This window comes from Sturnus vulgaris, chromosome 3 (genome assembly GCF_052056855.1).
Source record: "Sturnus vulgaris isolate bStuVul1 chromosome 3, bStuVul1.hap1, whole genome shotgun sequence".
In the NCBI taxonomy this organism is placed as follows: Eukaryota; Metazoa; Chordata; class Aves; order Passeriformes; family Sturnidae; genus Sturnus; species Sturnus vulgaris.
The window spans coordinates 39,158,653-39,179,083 of NC_142245.1; the positions used below are offsets into that span (position 1 = coordinate 39,158,653).

Consider the following 20,431-nt stretch of genomic DNA (forward strand, 5'->3'; position numbering starts at 1 on the left):
AAAATCAGCAGCAAACTGTCATGAAAGCTTTCTGACTCTCTAAGTGATAAGTTAAAATCATTTTAAGTTCTGAAGACAGCTTTGCAATCATCTTCTCTTGCCTAGTCTAGTTCCTAACTTCCTAGCTTCCAGTAACTCCTGCTTCTTGCTCAATAAGTACAGGTGAACTACAGCTGTAATGCATCCAGAGCTTACCACTGATGAGCACCAACTGAAATCCTTGTCAAGTGATATATGAGATTAATTACCCCAGCCCTCCATAATTTGCATCTCACTTCTAGTTAAAAATTGTCTAGCTGCAATTTTTAGGTCAAATTGCATGAAAATTTCTTTAGATGAAGTTTAAAAGATTAATTTGACTGATACCACAAAAAGAAAACAAATATTTAATTTAGCCAATTTACTTCTATCCATGGAAGACTGGAAGCCAGTTCTTTATTCTTGCTGGCAGCTTTATAACCTAGCAAAGTTTGCAAAATGCTGCCAAGATATTAGGCCAAGTAAATTTTCAAGGAAAATGAAATGAAACGCATTCGTTTCCGTGAAAGTATGGAACAGAATATGATATGAAGAGAATTGTGAAAACCCAGGGCAATGCTAATGAATTTGATTTCACAGGCAATGCTGATCACTGTTTTGAGTGAGGCATTTTTTAGAATAGTTATGGCTATTCCTCACAAAACGTTGGACTATCCCTGGCATGGTTTTAATCTAGACTGGACAGCTCCAAGTTCAGAGAATCATGCTTATCATCAGGAGCTGAAATGAGACCAGAATAAAGTTTCAAACAAAAATTTCTCAATATCAAGACGAGATTTGACCCATTAACAGTGGTGAACTTCAGAATCAGTAGCAATCTGTCAGAGGTGAATTTTTTTCACTGTCTCTCTCCCTATTGTCTTATTTCTCACTACATTCATCAGCAATACATGTTTTATGTACATTTGAACCCTAGCACATTACCACAGTAAACATGATCTGGAATAATTTTGTTTTTAATGTCTGTCTTCCTTTATTTTTACCTGCCCCTCGCACAGTAAAGGGTCAGACCCTGTGTTCAGCCAATGCTAAATGGCAATCAACTACATTTTATACCTATTCATGGCTGTCCTGATTTAAACGTGCTCAAATATAATATAAATGTAACGCAAATATAATTTCAGTTTCCAGAACTCAACCTCAGAGAACTGTATCATCCAAAATTTTTTTTTCTAAGAAAAAGTATGCAGATGTCTACAAAGAAGACATACATCGTTGAAAGAAATTTTGTAACACTTTTTCCATTTTCACAAGCATTAGCTACATAAGAGTATATCAGTGAAGCATCCAAAACTAATTTTAGTCAACTGATCTCTCAGGATATTCACTATGCTTCCTTGGAAACTATTGACTACCATGGCAGAACATAAAGTATTACAGAATTTAAATGGAATTCAGTTTTTGTGGGAAATGACACACACTCATACATTCACACACTTACACACTTTTCCATATGAATAATTGCAACTCAAAGGCTGAGAGCACACCTCTCAAATCAGTCTAAAGACAGTTCTGGGATTAAAATATTTAAATTAAAGGAAAAAACTGATTAATATATGAACTATTTAATATATGATACAAAGTTGTGAAATTTAATATGACAAAGTTTTGGACATCTGGATATCCATTCACTCATATTTTGCTGGTGGCTCTGATTACTGGAACTGAGAGCATGTCTGGATTAGACTTGATTTGTGCTAAAATCCACATCAAAAATCTAAACTATGGTATTGCATATGAGAAGGAGGACACTTGCAAGTGACTTTACTTTTCGCAGTTCCTCTAGGAGGATCAGCAGATCAAACAATAAGAGTAAATGTCAGCGCCTTTAGCACAATTCTAAGGGAACGCTCTACTACTTAAGAAAGCAAGAATGTTATTGCTAGTAGAGGTCCACAGTAAACAAGATGATTTCAGCCACTGATTCCTGACTTGGTCTCAACAGCAGGAAGTGAGACCAGAGCCATTATCTATTCTGTTATCCCCAGTCCTCTCTCATTGTTCCAATTTCCTATGTGGGCTGTCTAACGGGACTACTGAAATTGCTGCTTCTATTCACACCTATCCTGAGTAATTCTGTGGTGCCAGCGCTCACTGTCCTAGTTCAGTCCTACACTCCAAGCTGATTCCTGGCATGACTCTAATGAAACCTTTCCAGTTAAACAGAACCATCTTATTGATTACATGAGCCCTTACAGCATAAAATAATTTGTTAATTGGCTGATGCCTTTCCTGATCCAGTCGTCCACTCCCTGCTGTCTTGTGTCCCTGTCTCACATTTTATGCCAAGGATTAAAATTTATTTCAAGGATTAAAACACTCGAGGCAGGAATCATGGTCTCTGTCTGCTTTGTGTTCTAAGCTCATTCCATTTGGACCCAAAGATAAAATTATTTTATTGATAATAGTCCGCAAAATATTCACAAGATAGTATGGCATAAATCAGCATGACTGAATACTGCAGTAAAAAATAGTAGTCATAGGAGAGGCCTAAAATGAGACATATTGCTGATTTACTATAGAGGATAAATCTTATGCATTAGCTTGATATTTGCTCTGTGCAAAAATAGGCTACATTAGCTCAATATTCATTTTTCTTAGCACTTTCAATTTTGTTTTTGGTTTTCATGAATATAAAAAGTCCCCCCAAACACATTCCCTGTGCACAAATTTGAAACACAAGAAACAAATTTATAATATAATGAGTTGGAGCAGTTAAGCAGCACAGATCTATTCAGAGACACAGAATAACTTTAGAAATATCTGCTATAGAAAGGAAGCTGGAAAGGCACAACATGACAAGAGGAACACACTGATTTTAGAAGGAATGTGTTAAATGGAGATTTTCAGCAACAATTCACCATTTTTTGCAGATGTGCGGATCACATTCTCACAAAGTGCAGCTACATCATTAGGTGCATGTCCTGAGCAGCATCACCAGGCAAAACAAAGACTTAATTAAAGATGTAAATGCTGCAAGTCGGCTTACAGTACAACACTGATGACAAGAATTAAGCTCGTTACTGACTTGTTCATGTCACTGTCTAAATTAGCATGGACTTTGGCTGAGACTGCATCCCCTTGGACCCCTTTTCAAAGAGAAACTGAAAGACACAGGAACAAGGAAATCTATCTTATGCACCAGCTCTGACGTATTAATATTAACAAAGAATGCAATTATGGCACAGTGCCAGTAATCACTAAAATTGTTGCAGAACCAACCATATAAGTAAATGTATGAGGCACACACCTTTTTGGGTGTATAACTTTAAAAACTTACGAGAATTCAGAAAAAAAATCTCTATTTTGCAGTTTTCACTTCCAAATATTATTATATGAAGCCACTTATTACATGCTAGTTTTAGGAAAATGCTTGATGGTTTTCTCCATGGAGTTAATTTAATTAAGTTGACTTTAGTGGCCCAAAAATGAAAAAAATCCCAGCAGGAATGCAAGAGGCCTCTCATTTATGATCTGTGTCAGGACCTGTCCTCTCACCACAATGAGTCACACTCTCTCTTTTCTACCTCTTCAAAGCTAATTTCCTCGCAAATATCACATAACAAAAAAAGTCTTAAAACTGTTTTCTCCCTTCAGTATTTTTATATAAAAAGGGGAAGTAGCTTTCTCTGATGTGCATCCCAGTGTTTTTATACTCTCCCCATTTAGATTTTTGAGCTCCTTAGGACCTGAATTACTTCCTTATTTCTGTGCTGTTAATGATGACCATGCTATGGGAGCTTTGTACATGTTAGTCATAGCACAGACCAATTATTTTCATATGCATGACCAGTTAATGAGAAAACATTAGTCATAATGACTGTAGACTTGATCCTGAAATCTCTAATCTGTCAAAACACCCATTATCATCTCTATGACTGTTTAAGTGAATAAGATGTAAATAGGGATATTAGTAGCAAACCTACTGTTTTCATTTGAACTGCATTTTCATATAGATTATACTGATTACTGAGTCTTTCCTATAATCACCTATTTAAAACAGGACACAGCTACAGGAAATCTTTCAACAGATTGAAAACTACACAAAGTTAGCATTGTATCAGATTCCATTATATTTACATTTAGACATTTGTAAAATTACAAATTTAGACTGACTGTCAGAGACCTCAGACTATTTTAGCAATTTGGACCCACATAATGAAAAATACAGTTAGAAGAGAAAGAAAAAAGTATTCTTCCAACTGTGTTCACTTTAAGGACTTCGTTTGATTCAACACAGTAGGAGGAGCAAAAACATCTGAAGTATAAACCCAGAAGGTTCAAACTAGTGAAAATTTCCTCATAATGCTAAGTTAAAAAAAGAAGTGTGTAGGTTTCACTTCTGGACCCAAAAAAAGAGAAATTACTTATAAGATCTCATTCACTTTGCAAAAATACAACTGGCATGTTCTGCCTATTAACTTTTTTCCTTTAACCACTTTTCTTTGTCTGCAAAGATTTCACGGAGCACATAGCTTTCATCCCCAGACCTATGGATGTGGATGCACACATTTATAAACTTTTCTACCTGTTCTAGATTATACCTCTTCTTTATGATGCCTGTCTAATTCAGAACATGAAAATGATATTTATTTAACAGCTAGATTCATCTAAACTGATTGTGATATATTCTAGTTAGAGAAATTTACACTTTTATGGTTTGATTCAATTCATACTAAAGTAGATATAAAAACACATAAACATGTCAGATAAATTGTGTCTAAAAGGGTCTGTTTCTCTCTGTTGTGGGAATATCTACTTTGCAAACCTCAAAATTAGGGAAGATGAGCCCCACTTGGTGATGCCATGCAAAAGAATTCACGATTAAGAGCTGAAGAATTCTGCAGTATGGATAACTATATGAAACAGAATAAACCTGAAAAAATCCAACAAACCAACCACAACTCTTTCTTTACACTCAAATAGGACGTGCAGAATGTCTATGAATCTCAGGTAATTAAAGTATACAGAATACACAGTTATTTAGAAAAAAAGAAATGGACTTGTCACTGTTACAAGGACTAAAATTTTAAGAAGAGTTGAAATCTGCTGTAGAGGGTGTAATCCCTAAGAGGTGGAATATCAGAAGTTACTTAACAAAGACAGTGGGGCTGTCTTATCTTTTTAATACCTTTTCAGTGAAAAAATTTGTGTGAAAAAAACAACCAGAAGAAATCTGTGAATTTAAAAAATGCAAAAAGCACAGCATTTGATCTATCTTAAATTACTGGAATTCAGGATATTAGTATATTAGGATTTTTCTTCCAATCATTATCATGAAAGAATAATCTGCTTCACTTTTCTGAGCTTCAGTATCATTTACCTTCACTTCTTTTATACTTCACCCAAATCCTTCATTATCTTGTTACACATCTAACTTCTGTAATTACCTTTTCCCTGTCTCATTCCCTTTCCTGACCTCTATATAAGCTTTACCTTTCTCTTACCTCTCACAATATATCTTTCTCTCCTTTAGCTTGCTCTCTGATTTTCAGACAAAGGAGCAAAATTCAACATTAATGCTCATATTAACAATAAAGAGTGAAGGATTCAAAATGAGGAAAAAAACTCCAGAAAACAATTGTGATGATTCTGCCAGACACCAAAACATGGAATAAAAAAATCTCCAAACAACCAGAAATTTAATGAAACTGCAGAAAGCTTGGCATACATGGGATAATACGTGGGATAATACATAGGATAATACATGGAAGAAAAACAGTGATACAACAACAGTGTTCAAGACTTAAGACTCTCAAAATGTCACCCATAAAAATTACTTCTTGTGCACGAGGAAACCACTATGCACCAATCATAATATTCCCCACATAGCTCCACCCTGTGCTGCTTTTTACATCATTGAAGGGACCCAGTGTGACCTGTGGTGATGACAACTGGCTAGGCCTGGTTTATTTGCAGCTGAAGGCAGCAGCTTCTGAGTTTAAGCCTAAGCATGTGAAGGGAAGGGAAGATGCTCCAGAAGTCTGTGTGGGTCAAACAGATCATGCAGTGTAGGCTTCAGTATGAGCAGCAGATCCAGTTGGTCACAGTTTCAGCAAATAAACTAAGAAATATTTAAAAATTAAATCAGTGGTCATCAAAAAAAATCCATAAGGACAAGGCTGGTCCCATGTCAGGCCAGAAAAACAAGACTATACAAGATATATATCCAGACACAGCACACTTAAAAACATAGCCCAGGGATGGAACAAAGGAAAGGACCTGAGTTTAAATGTAACTCCTGGGCCAGTGGGCCCACTGAGGATGTGAAGTGAACACCTCTGACAAGGCTTCCAGCAGCTCTTTCTCACAAAGCTCTTATTTAATCAAAGTCTGACCCAAGGTTACACAGCTGCCCATTTCACAACTGGCCTTTGACACAACTAGCTAAACACCCAAGGAGTGAGGAAGGTTGAAGAAGTCAAAATAATGGCTATTCCTACTGAGTTGCTTCTCTGCATTAGCTCCCTAATTACGTCCTGTGTCCCAAAAAACCCAGCTCTACTCAACTACAATTACAACTCAAATAATTACAACTATGAAAGGCTGGAAACCAGCAGCAACATTCTTGCTGTTAGCTTTGTTACAGTTGGTCACCCACATGACATTCTGGAAAAGTTTGTTTTTCAGAGCATCCAAGGAATATATAATGAGGTAGCAAGGTTTATGGAAGATAACTGATTTAATCAAGGTACTAAAACTTTATCTTTGGAAGTGGTAAAGGCCTTCTTGAACGGGGCTTTGACCAAACTGGTCTGGTGGAAGGTGTTGCTGCCATGGAAGGGGATTGGAACTAGATGATTTCTAAGGACCTTTCCAACCCCCAAAATTCTATGATTAAAATAACCTTTCTCAACAGTTTTTAAATAGAAATTATATTGTTACTGAATGAAATGCAAAATTCTCTTGTGTTCAAATATATAGTTAAAATACAGGAAATAAAGTTCAGGAATAAACTATCAGTTGTCTCGGTACAGTCCCAAAAGAAAATTGTTTCAAGACTTGAGTATTCACCATCAGAAAAACAAAAATGAAAAGTGAAGTGGCAAAGCTTGTTAGTGATATAATTTTTTTCTGGATAGTAAAAATTAAGGCCAACCAGAAAAAACACATTGAAGATTTCATGATGCTGAGTAACTAACAGTAAAATGAAAAATTAAATTCATTGTAGATAAATGTGAGCTGATATGCATAAGAAAAATAATTTTACCCAAACAGTGATGGTCTTCACTAGTTATTATCACACAAAGCCAGGATCTTGGGGCTATAATAGCTAGTTCTATGAAAATGTCAGCTCAATGCTCAGTAGCAATCAAAAAAGTAAATTGAATGCTAGGAATTATTAAGAGAGGTATCAAGAAGGGGAAAAAACTCAACCAAACAAAAAACAATAAAATTTTTTTTAAAAACCAAACAAAAAACAAATAAACAAACAAACAGAAAAAAATCGAAACAAACAAAAAAACAAACCTACCCCAGAAAACAATGTTGTACAAAAGCTGTAAAAATTCATTATGTGCTCCATTTTCAGTTGCATGTGCAATTCTATTCTTGCTTTGCAATCATAGATTCCACAGATCCATCTTTCACAGGACTGTCCATTAATGTACTAAATAAGTTGTTAGTGCTTTTATTCTGACATTTCAGTGTGTCACAAAACGTAGCACAATACCAGTGTACCACAGAAACTGTCTTTTCGAATGACCTGTGGTACCTTTTTCATTTTCAATGCCCTGCATGTCAGGCTCCTTACTCTGAAGCTCCCACAGAACTAGAATTTTAATGACAATTTACTTCTCTTAGAAATGAAAGGGAGATGGAAAATGGCTCAGGAAAGATTTATGTATAACTTAGTTGATACAATGTTTTTCAATAGAGACAGAAAATACCGCTACCTGCACTTTTAAAATTGAACTATTTAGTTTCTGGAATATGCTATTTAATGACATAAGTAACTTATTATTTCAGTAAAAGTAATATTTTGAGGAAGTTCTTTAGCTGGTTTTACAAGTGAAAATATATAAACTGACAATCGTTCTCTTAAAGGCTTGTCCAGAAAAAAGGAAAAGATTGAGTAAAAATGGCACTTTACCATGCTCTGATATCTCAGCATAATGGCATGGTCATTATATCACTTTTATATAATGCAGTACTAGGACTATATAAGAGTAGGAATGATTTTAAGAAAAGGGTTCAGCTTAGAATTTCACATACTCTGTTCACATATGCTCTAAACTGGAATGTTGTATATACAACATCCTTTTGCATTTAGAAGACCATTTTGAAAATACAAACCTAAGCCAAGAGGTTTCTTTATCTCTTTAAACCATTGACCAAAAGGGCTTGGGAAGAAGGTATACTAGTTTTTCCAGGTTCTTAAAACCAGCTTAGGTATTTAAGCAATGGGAAGTAAACAGCAGCTCTTTAAAACAATTCAGTTGTGACGCATGCTAAGAGCTAACGTCCTTCTGTAGAGGAAGGAAAATACAGAACAAAGTATTTCAGGAAAAGAAGGAAAGAACAGACAAAGAGAAAGACAGAAGGCACTCTAAACTCAGAGCTTAAGCCACAAAATTCCTCTAGCTCTGCATTAACTAACAGAATTCCCTGTCCACAGATTAGCTGAAAGGCAGCAAGATTCATCACATTGAAGTTAAATGCAGAAAATGGAATCATAATAATCCTCACTGACATGTTTACATCTAGAGTCTGCTGAGCATCTGCGTCTGTTATTTGATAAGAAGCATGGAAATAATAGTCTCAGACTTTGAAACAGTGATACCAACTAATCCTATCCTTGCAACACTTACAGATGCTTCAACACATCTAAAAATTCCTCACAGAGAGGTGATGGTACCTATGATCTAGTGATCCCCCTTGCTATGCCAAGATAGATAATTCTACACAGGAAAGCTTTGAGCTTCAGCTCATGCCCTTTGCCCACTGCACTTTGGGGAGACTCTTTGGGGCGGCTCCAGCCAGATAAACCTGTTGGCTTGATCATCTTCATAAACAACAGGAAAACACATTTTATTATCCAGAAGGAATCAAATGGCTTCTCTATCAGAATGAAAAAAAGCTAATGTTGGCATTTCTAAGTAGATATCTGTCACTTTTAATTACCCCTTTTTCCTTTAATGCAAACCTATGGTGAAGTGACAATGCAGTAATTTGCAGGCATTATCAATATATATATGGTTCATTTATCAATATGATCTTGGATTCATCAGTTGTTATACATATTTTTGTACTATACGTGCAGTGTCTTCAAATGTGACACCAGTATGAAATGTTCATTACATTTTAGAGACTAGATTGCATAGGAATTCTCTGCTCAAGATTAATTTAGACCAAGTCCTGCTATCATTCTTCAACCTGTCAGTTTAGGAAGCCACCCTCTGCCCCTCGTTCACATTCCTATCACATGACCTGTAGAGCCTCCACTCCTCACCACCCTATGTAGAGCACAAAGCTTTAGCAGCTGCTTTTTACCCTACTCCCAATTACTGTGACACCAAACCAGAGGCTGCCAGCTGAACTCTCAATTGCTCCCCGGGGTGCCACACCAATCAATTAAACAAATTGATTTTGTAGAATGGTTAAAGAGAAATGCATAGAGACTATTTTGTACATTCAACTTGAGATGCGCTTCACACCACTTCATCTCTACAGAAGCCTGTTCTCCTCTCGCCATCTCACATAAACCTAAGAAAGCTGTTTCGTTGTTTTTCTTTCCATACAATACTTTTCACAGTTTGACAAAGTTATGTGCTGGAGGGATTCTCCTTTCTAGTGTTGAATTCTCAACTCACACTATAAAGTAGAAGACATTTCCTGCAGAGTCTAAAGAGAAAAGATTTCATCCTAATGCCTCCCTATCTCCTTCACCAGCAAGCATTTGATCTCTAGTTGATTCTCTTGAAGAATTAAGATAATCTAGAAAACAATCAAGGTACTACATTTATATCTCCAATACCTAATGCAGATTCCTGTTCTACTATGTATCTGTGCAGGAAGTAATCAACCTTGCAGTTCTGCCCTATTTATAGTATATTTATAAGACATTTAGCCAGAGAAAGTGACTCCAGAGGGGGCTACAGGAAAATAGGGATAGCAAAATGAAATATGATAGAGATTGTGCAGAAAAGCAGAATGGTAGATGTTTTTAGATATTCTAACGTTTCAAGAAGATGTTTTATTTCTCTACATATTGCTGGTCAAACATAGATCTTTGTGCCTGGGTAGTAGATATAAAATGTGTTTGTTCACATTTACACTGCTAGCTTTAGTGTACCTGAAAAATTTCTATTGCAGATTAGGAGACAAAATGTTGAGGACTGGTAACACTTCTGTTTGAAACATATTTTTTTTAATTTCTACCCTAAATATTTCACAATATAAAGAAGACGTTGCTCAAGATGAGTCAAATATTAGCTCAGCTGCAACCCTCATTATGTTCCCAAAAAGTTAAAAATTACTGTGAACAATGCTATGGGGTTTAGAAACCAAGACAAGATGATCTATAGCTATTCATCCCATTTTGAGTATCAAGAGGGATTAAAATACAATATCCATAATCGCTACTCTGCATCAAATCAGGAATTTAGATCTTAATATTTCACAGCTGAAGATAGTGGAGATTTTGCTATTTATTTAATTATTATATGAATAAATACACCATTCTTTTGAAGAGAACTAAAATATGCTTGGGAAAAGTCCTGAGGATGTTAATTATGACCTTCACCTGGCCATATCTCCAGGACAGACTTCATTTAAAACACTACTGATGTTGATACAGCTACTCCAAAAATAATTAGTGGAAGCTAATTATTAGGGAAGAGTTGCAGTAAAAAAAAAAATCAGTTGCCAAATGATATATCTTTAAATCAGAAACCAACTGCTGCCAGTTAGAGTTTCCTTCCAGTAATATATGCTGAGTATTTATTGTGTGACAAAGCTAAAAAGCAAACTGTGGTGAACAAAAGGAGGAACTGCGGCTCCTGCTACTTTAGTTGCTCAAGTGAACTTTTGATCTTTTTTACAATTTCGTTAAACCACCTTCATAGCCAAAAGGCAATAAGATAATGTCAGCCAACACTGAAAACCAGGATACTGGGGTTTTTAATAAAATCCCTGACAAGTTGTGCAGTGTTGCAGAAAGCTGAACATCCATGAGTACAGTATATGATGAACAGGCTCAGCTTGGAGCACGATGTCTCTCTGTTCCCTCACCCTCCGCATGAAGACTCCATTTCCATAGCCATGTTTCTTTTTCTCTATTCCTGTCTTTTGACAGGTAAATGTCAAGACCCACAGAACTGACTGCTGCAGCAGCAGGGCATCACGGAAGCTTGGAAAGACTGATGGTGCTCGGCAAACACGGTGGCTTTCAAGGACCCCTGGAGCACTTTGCTCCAGGATGCAGCTGCCACCTTTGATATTGCAAGCTGCGTTTTGCTGAGTGGGAGGACAGTTAAAATATGAACATAACTACATATATATATCTCAATCTCTACCACATGGGCTTGCATTTTGCATGGGCTTGCAATATAGTTGCAGATTCTCTACCCCAGAAATGCAGAAAACATTACAGGTAGACAGACTGTCAAAACTTAATCTGAAGAATTCATCTGCAAATAACAAGTTATAGCAGTAGTTGATTGTAACTGCTAATATAGTAATATTATATAACTGAAAATATATTATGTACTCAGAGAATCTGTCATGTTCTCAAGATAAGACCTAAGGCTGAATACTCACAGAGGTATCAACAGTACAGATAGACTTGTAAGATACAGTTTCAGGTTTTTCAGAGCATATAAAAATTCATCTTTTTTTGAAGTAGCATTTGAAAATGATATTTTGAATCTTAAGATTGATGATTAAATAGGAACTTGCAGATCCTGGATACCTCACTAATAAAACTGTGATTCTGAGACAGTAGTTACACAAAAAATTGGTGTCACGGCACATGTAATCCAGCTAAGAAATATTCCCGTTTCACTTGCAGGCCACTGTAGCGTTCTGTTTCCTACATGAAAGGCAGATCAAGGAAAACATTTTCTTAGTTTATTTTCCTTTCAATTTGATAATGTGATGCTTTGACCTACAAACTTTCTGTCCAGGGCCAATAGATCCCATAGAATACCAACATTTCAGAAATTTGTAGAAAATATTTATCAATTACAAATAATGATAAATGTTGCTAAATATGCATCTTCTCTTCTGTTCCAACTTAATAAAATCTTAATTGCTGGGCATAATGTAGGCAATGCTGTTTCATGACCAATGTGTAAGGAGGAACAGGTTTATGCAAAAGGTTCAGTGTACCTCAGAGTAAGAAGAAAGAAACCCTGCACTGAAAGATATTTGGAAATCCACACAAAGCTGATAATCTCAGTTTTTATGATTAGATCTTCTCAAAAAGAAAGAGAGATATGAACAAACACAAAGACAGAAAACCAGAGGCAAAAAGAATTAATAAAACTAACTGAAATCCCTGTTGGCAGTCTGTGAAGAGAATTGTGAATGGACATGAAGGTCACTACCTTGGCACAGCTAACAATGGTCACTCACATAGCGGTGAAAATGTGAAATTTTCACCAAAACAAGCTGATGGTAAAATCCTAAAGACCTTTGGCAAAGCAATACAGGAGCATGCACTAACTTTAATTCTGTTTTTCTGTGAATAGGAATTAGAACTTCTAACTTAATTGTCCATTTTCCTAAAATGACCACCTTCCTTAAAAAGCAAAAAACAAACCCCTCCCACACACAAAAAAAAACAAAAACAAAAAAAAACCCACTAAACTAAAACCAGAGAATCTGTCTTCCCCTGCCAAACACAATGATCTTTTTCTTTCACAGAAGTTCAAATTTAGTCCCACTGTAATTATTTGTATTTATAAGGAGAAAGATGGGTGTGTTTTGCAAAGCTATTTTTTTACCTTCTACTATCAACAGAATTTCTTAATCTCTTCTATGTAATTACTTTCTGTAGATCAAGCCTTTTTAGAAGGTCTGTTCTGCCAATGTCCTTGCTGTGTGCACAGAGCTCCCAATGACATTAATGAATGTTGAGCACATGACTTGAGCACAGACTATGATTCCTGTCGTTTCGAGTGCTAAGAGCTCCTAACAGAGACCATGTAGGGCAAGCACTAAGCTGCACGGCAGCAATAACTACTGTTTTTTTAATGAAGTTTAGGCATTCTTAGAATGCCATGGGATAAAGCCCTGGAGGAAAGAGAGGAACAAGAAAACCGGTTAATATTCAAGGATCATCTCTTCCAAGATTAGGAGCATCCCAAGACAGAGGACTTCAGGAGGCCTGCATGGATGAATATGGAACTCATGGACACACTGAAACACAAAATGGAATCCTACAGAAGGTGGAAGCAAGGACAGGCAGCCTTGGAGGAATATGGAGAGGTTGTCTAAACAGCCAGGGATCAGGTCAGGACAGCTAAAGCCCTGATAGAATCAAATGTGTTCAGGAACATCAAGGACAACAAGAAAAGGTTCTATAGGTAGGTCAGTGATAAAAGGAAGACTAGGGAAAATGTGTGCCTGCTCAAAACAGAATTGGGGGAACTGTTTACCCAGGATATGGGTAAGAGTCAGATATTCAGTAAGTCTTTTACCTCAGTCTTTACCAGTAAGTGCTCCAAGTGGCAGAAGGCAAAGGCACAGATAGGCAGAATGAAGAAATGTCCAGGTGCAGCCCAGTGACAAGTGGTGCTCCTCACAGGTCACCTTTGTTGGTGACATGGACAATGCTGCAGTGCTGTGGTGCAGTCGAGACACTGGAGGGAAGGGATCCCATCCAGAGGGACCCTGACACTTGAGAGATGGGCTACACAAACCTTATGAAGTTCAACAAGGCCAAGTGCAAGGTCCTGCAGGTGAGTCAGAGCAATGCCAAGCACAATCACAGGCTGGGCATGGGCTGAGACCAGCCCTGAGGAGAAGGCCTTGGGGGCATTGGTGGATGAGAAGATGATGTGCAGCACGTGTTCACAGCCCAGAAAGCCCCCTCTATCCTGGGCTTCATCAAGAGAACCATGGCCAGCAGGGCAAGGGAGGTGATCCTCCCCCATACTCTTATTTGAACCCACTAGGAGTCATGTATCCAGTTCTGGGACCCCCAACAAAGGGATGTGGATGTGTTAGAGTGGATCCAGAAGGCCAAGGAGATGATCAGAGGTCTGGAGCACCTCTCCTGTAGAGACAAGCTGAGAGAGTTGAAGTTGTTCCATCCAGAGATGGGAAGGCTCTGGGAGCCCTTATAGCAGCATTCCCATACCTAAAGGGGAATACAAGCAAGCTGGGGAGGGAGTTTTTTGCAAGGGCATGCAGAGATAGAACAGGGATAATGGCTTTAAATAACAGAGGGTAGGTTTAGGTTGGATATAAGAAAGAAGTTCTTTACCGTGAGGGTGGTGAGGCACTGGAACAAGTTGCCCAGAGAAGTTGGCAGGTTAGATGGGGCTTTAAGCAACATGGTCTAGTGAAAGGTGTCCATGGCAGAGGGGTTGGAACTAACTGATCTTTAAGGTCCCTCCCAATTCAAACCATTCTATGATTTTATGATTTTTACTTGTGCCTCATAATTTGACTCTTCCTGTCAAAAAAGAATCACCCTAAAACTCTATTATCACTGTTTTTATGTGTAAGAGATGTTTCCTAAGTGTTACTTTCCTATTTTTTCCTAGTAGCATCAGTAATAAATTAATGTCAACAATTATTCTGGAAAACATAAAATGCATAGTTTTGTTTAATCAGTACAGAACATTTTTCACTTACAAATGTCACCTCCTGCTGGGAGTATAAAGATGCAAGTGATGCACTTACAAAAGAAAGTCCATCTATGTTGTCCCCAATAAACTATCAAAATACATTATAAGAATACAATTCTCTTCTACCCCACCCCTGGACACGGGGGTGCTACTGTTCAATTCACATGGCAAGGCCTTTAAAAACAATAAAGTAATTAGACACATTCATGAGAGATAATTATGTCATGTAAAGATAAGCATTCCCGGAAGAGCTTTAGCCTCTATTAGAAAAGAGCATTTTTTACATTTTTCCTCTCAAATTAATTTCACAGACATGCAAGGTGTGATGGGAAAACGGCACCATTCTCATCAGCGTTAAAAGCATATGATATGAATGAGGTCTCCAGCATGGCACTGGCTGCAATAAATTATCAAGTATGCGTTCTGTTTTCTGAAATGGGCTCAATTTATCATTTTATTGAAAAGGTTCCATTATGCTAATGTCTTATAAAATCACTTTCTGCTGTTGCTAGAAGGTGAAGAGGGGATATCAATTTTTATATATAGAATTTGGAAGTATTGCAGCAGTGAATTGTCAAGGGTTAATAACCCTAACAGAAGATAAAATATACATAAGAGCAAACTTCCAAGGACTTTGTAATGACAAATTTTCATAACCCTACTGGAAGCAGAATAGCTTTCTTAAGCTTAACTTTCTTAAAAGAACTGTTGACAAAATTAGCAATAGTTAATTTCTGGGCTGAAAACACTCCCTCTCTTCTACAATTAGCCCTTGAATTGACACTGGAGACTGTTCTTTTCCAACGAAGATCAGAATAGAAAATACCATTACCATTCTTGTCAACTTGCCCAGATAACAAATATGAAGGATAATGACAGAGGGGTACATGGGTGATTATTTGAAAAGGGAAATACTCCTTCTCTAAATAAAACTTTCTGTATTAAGAACATTTTTCTTTTGAATTATTGTTTATAAAACAGGAAAGTATTAAAAGCAGAGAACATGATTTACATAGGCAATGTTTGATCTTGCATAATAGCAATTATGTGGTTTTGTAGTTTATATTCAAAAACCTCTTTTTTTGCTGTGCATAAAAAAAACAGAGTACTGTTTCAGAAACATTACCCTGTTTTTAAAAGGAAACATTTTCCTAGGGGCATGCCTTCCCTACCTCTGAACATATTCACAGAGCATAATCCAAGGAAGTACAGCATCAAGAGCAATAATTTAATATGTACTGACATTAACAAGCTGCCCAGCAAAGGAGTTGAGTCACCATTCCTGGAGGTATTTAAAGTTCAGATGTGGCACTAAAGGACATAGTTTAGTGGTGGTCTTGGTAGTGATGTGTTAACCTTTGGGCTCAATGACCTTAAGGTCTCTTCCAACCTGAACAATTCCATGATTCTATGACTGCAATATGTTTTAGCAGTCGAAAACAAGTGGAGCTAGAGCACTTTAGCACTACCTCATTGGATCATCAATAAAAACCCTTCTGGATCACATTCAACAACTCCTGTCATACATTTACCAAACAGCTTGGGAACTTTAAATTTTTAGAAAATTCTCATTTGATACATAGAAAATATTTAGTGCAATTGAGTTAAAATTAAATACAATTTCTTTTTAAACTATGAAAATTATATTGCCATCTCTTCTATTAATACACATGGATTTTTAGACCTGAGATGCACATAACTTAAAAGATAGTTACTTCTGAAAAACATGTTCTGACAGTCTAGTCAGGCACAATGTGTAAGTATTTTGCATCAAGTATGTGAGCAATGTGACTACCAAAGGAACCAAGAGGTGTGTAGTTGCACACATCTTTGTCTCAGGAGTATTCCTCAAAAGCTTGTAAAATAAAATATGTAAACAAAACATGTAAAACGTGCATGAGGGACTGCAAATGGGTAGAACATCTCCCAGGTATGGAACACCCATGAAAGGTAGCTGGCAAAACCAAAAAAAACATGGAAGCATTGAAGAGCACAAAGGATATTCAAGATGGGGACAAGTAGTATAAAATTATCAAATAAAGGAAAAATGGAGAAAAAGGAAGACAAGTGCTTTAGTTCCAGTTTCTCTTTTAAAAGAGCTCTCAGGCCCAATGAACTCAACTTTTGTGACTACAACACATCAGTGCAATGAACATGGCATCAGGTTATGGCCTTGCACATTGACAGCAAATGCAAGATAAAAGGCCTAACAGTGAAAGTCTAACAGTTTAATGCATGCAATGAACACACAGTGATAGCAATTAGCAATGTGCTGGACCTATGACTCTGTGCAATGTGCACAGAGACAGCTGTCAAAGCAGGAATTTTATAAAAATTTGTTTTGAACTTTAAAACAGACTTGTACATACAGTAAATTTACAATATGTAATGAAGACTAATGAAGACAAATGCAGCCTTCCTTCCCAGAAATTATTTGTTAAAATCAGGACTAGTATATTATTTCTGAATTGGTATTTTATTCTGCATTTCTTAAAAAGGTAAATTAATACTTTCCCTTTTCTGGGTGTAGATTGATCCTCAAATTAGTATTGCATTTAATATTTAAAAGTTTGTAAAATAATATATTATGAAAAATCTGAATCAAATATAGGGTAAATCACAATGTGGTGCTTGATGCATTTTCATTTAAATTAAAAGAAGTTCAATCCTTATACAAAAGTAAACTGTCAGGGCACCAAATCCAAAAATAAATAATAAGCTAGCTAGTTACTTGATTATGTCTACTGAAAGAATATATTGGCTGCATATGAAGTAATTAATACTATTTGTTCTTGTACAGCAATATGAATCATATTGAAATGGATGTCTGTGAAAGAGGACTATCATAAGAGTCATGTAACCACCAGGAAATGCTGTATTAATATTTCAATAAATTTAAGGAAGGTCAGCATAAGCACTCTGGTAATTTGTTTTTAGAACAAAATTTTGATAACTCTAGGAAAAAGGGTCTAATTACTAAATGTAAATTGCACAGGATACTGATTTTCCTTCTCTAAACTACTGATTTACAATACCTTGGACCCAAGGTATATTTAATTAATTAATTTTATAATTAAGCCACAAATGATTTGTACACATGCCAAAGGAAAAGAAAAATCTTTATACTGATTAATTTCCTTTGGAAAAAAATGCAGTTAAATGACATGAGAACTTTTAGGAATCCTTTTTTTATCTCTTTTAAGGGAATAGTAAATCCTTAGATATTTGGATTTGTAACACAGAAAAGCAATATCAGGTTAGAGCTTCAGGTTTCTTAGTGACAATAAAAATGTTCTTTCCATGCTGGAAGCTCTTTTGAATGGATGAGTGCTCATGATTTGATGAAATTCTCAAAAAGGGATAAGAAATAGCTGCAGTTGTTCTCAGCTCAGTGCTGGGTAGTCCTACTCAACCAAACACCACATGCAAACGGGGAGGTAGATGTACACCACAAGCCTGCCCAGCCTGGATCTAATTTGACATTACAAAGTGTATAAAACCGAAGTAATTTTACAATACTTCAGGAGTTTAGACTACTCGTTTACTTCAAACAGATTTGACACAGAAATTCTTATCCTTTTAGGCTTTTTGAATAAAAGAATAAAACTGTAATATCAATTACAGCATATGGGAATTTTTAACACACAGTCATCAAAATACTATTCAAAAACTATTTGGACAATGTCAGCAATTTCCATGTTTAATTGATTTTTTTTTTTTTTTTATTCATCAGGTCTTGCCTCAGAAGCATGCACAGATCTGACTAGGCACACCCTAAATTGTGGCTTTGCCTTCCAAGCATTTTTTACTGTCTCTTTCATGGAATCAGACTCTTACATGGAATGGGCACCAGTTCATCACTTCATGCATCACTAACAATACTGAGGTTTTGGTAATAACAGCTTCATCTGCCTTAGCTGATACTTGTATTTTTTGGAAAGACAAGAAGATTTAACATATATTAAATTTTGGTAAAGCATTACCTAACTAGATGGAAAAGAGTCAATCCTGCTTTTTGCTAGAATTTACAGCTTGGTACACCTAAGTCAGTATATACCAGTACTTTATTAACTCTTCTCTGAACAGAAGATCATGGAAAGATAAGGAAAAAGAAGTGCCTTGCATGCAAGCATTTGTAAAACTCTACCTAAAGAATACCAGGTTTTTAGTTGGTTTTTTTTTAGAACTGACCAGATAAACATTTATTTAAAAGTTGAAAATAAAAATAACCTAAGTAATGATGACCATATCTACTTGATTCAGACAAAATAATAAACCAGGTGATAATGGATTAACCTGGGAATTACATAATTAACAACATTCATGTCAGTTTACAGACAACAGATTCTGTTGAACTGTTTTTTTAATTACAAAATTTCTTGACATCAGTCATACATTTAAAAAGGGGAGGAAATGGGTATCTGCAGTCTGACTTCCCTACTACTTCTAGGTTGAGGTCCTATCTTCATGTTTCAGAAAAAAATGTTCTACATCTTTTTTTTTAAATGGACAAATATGCAGAATTCTTGTAAGCTAGGATAACTTGCATTGGTGTTGATTTCCTGGCAAGTTAAAATCCATGTGTGGTATTTGTATTTGCTGCCTTGCACTTTCTAGACAATGAGAACTAAAATCTTAAGTTAGCTGGTAAGACTTAATATTCCCACATTACCAGATTTGCACTCCACAGATGCCAAAACAAATACAAACCAATCATGCTGTGCACTTCTGTAGGATTCTCATGACTCTTCTCCTGAACCTTCTCACAGTTTAGACATCAAAACAGTGTGTTATACGAGTTCCAGTTATGCAAGTGTAAAACGCAGAGAAAAATCATATTCTGCACTCCTCTCTGTTTTCTGTTTATACCCAAATATTCTATTGGCTTTCTTGAATCTGAAATCGTGATGCATTCTCATATTCAGCAGATGAGTCATACAAACCCTTTTGTTTTACAGAGTCATTGTTTTTTTAGGTAGAAATCAGAGACTCATTGAATTGTTAAGGTTAGAAAAGACCTCTAAGGTCATAGATTCCAACCATTATCTCTTCATCTTATACATGTATCTACTGATATGCAACCATTATGGAACATGGTTTCATTTACTTACATTGTGTTTATTAAATCACTTTGTCCCAGATATTGGACAGATGCAAATGAGGAGGGGGTGAGGTAGAATGAAAGTCCTGTGCTGAGGGTTTTTTTACATATCAACTAGACATCACATAATGTTTTCAGAACAAAGAAACAACAACAAAAACAAACAAACAAACAAAAAAAACCCCAACCAAAATCTCCAATAACAACAACAAAAAAAACAATTGAGAAGAAAAGGCATTTTTCCTACTTTTGTCTGCAAAGACAGGAAACCTGGAATTCTTTGATAAAGAGATAATTTGGATCCAATTTCTTTTTTTTTTTTCAGTTGCTAATGACTTTTAAACTTCTGAATTTCTCAGAGAAAGACATGGTAGTCTAAACAACACAGTGCAAGTAAGTTGTATCTCCAGAGCAGTCAGGAGTTGATTTCATTACTCACCAAGAATGGGGATGAGCTGGGAGGAGGATGTCCTGTTACATGCTTCTGCAAGGA

The 20,431-nt window shown here is 36.2% G+C and overlaps 1 protein-coding gene across 1 annotated transcript in view; it reads right to left on the reverse strand.

Moving 5' to 3' along the window:
- Nucleotides 1-20,431, reverse strand: part of PRKN (parkin RBR E3 ubiquitin protein ligase) — a 671,877-nt gene that overhangs the window by 435,658 nt on the left and 215,788 nt on the right. The window lies entirely within an intron of this gene.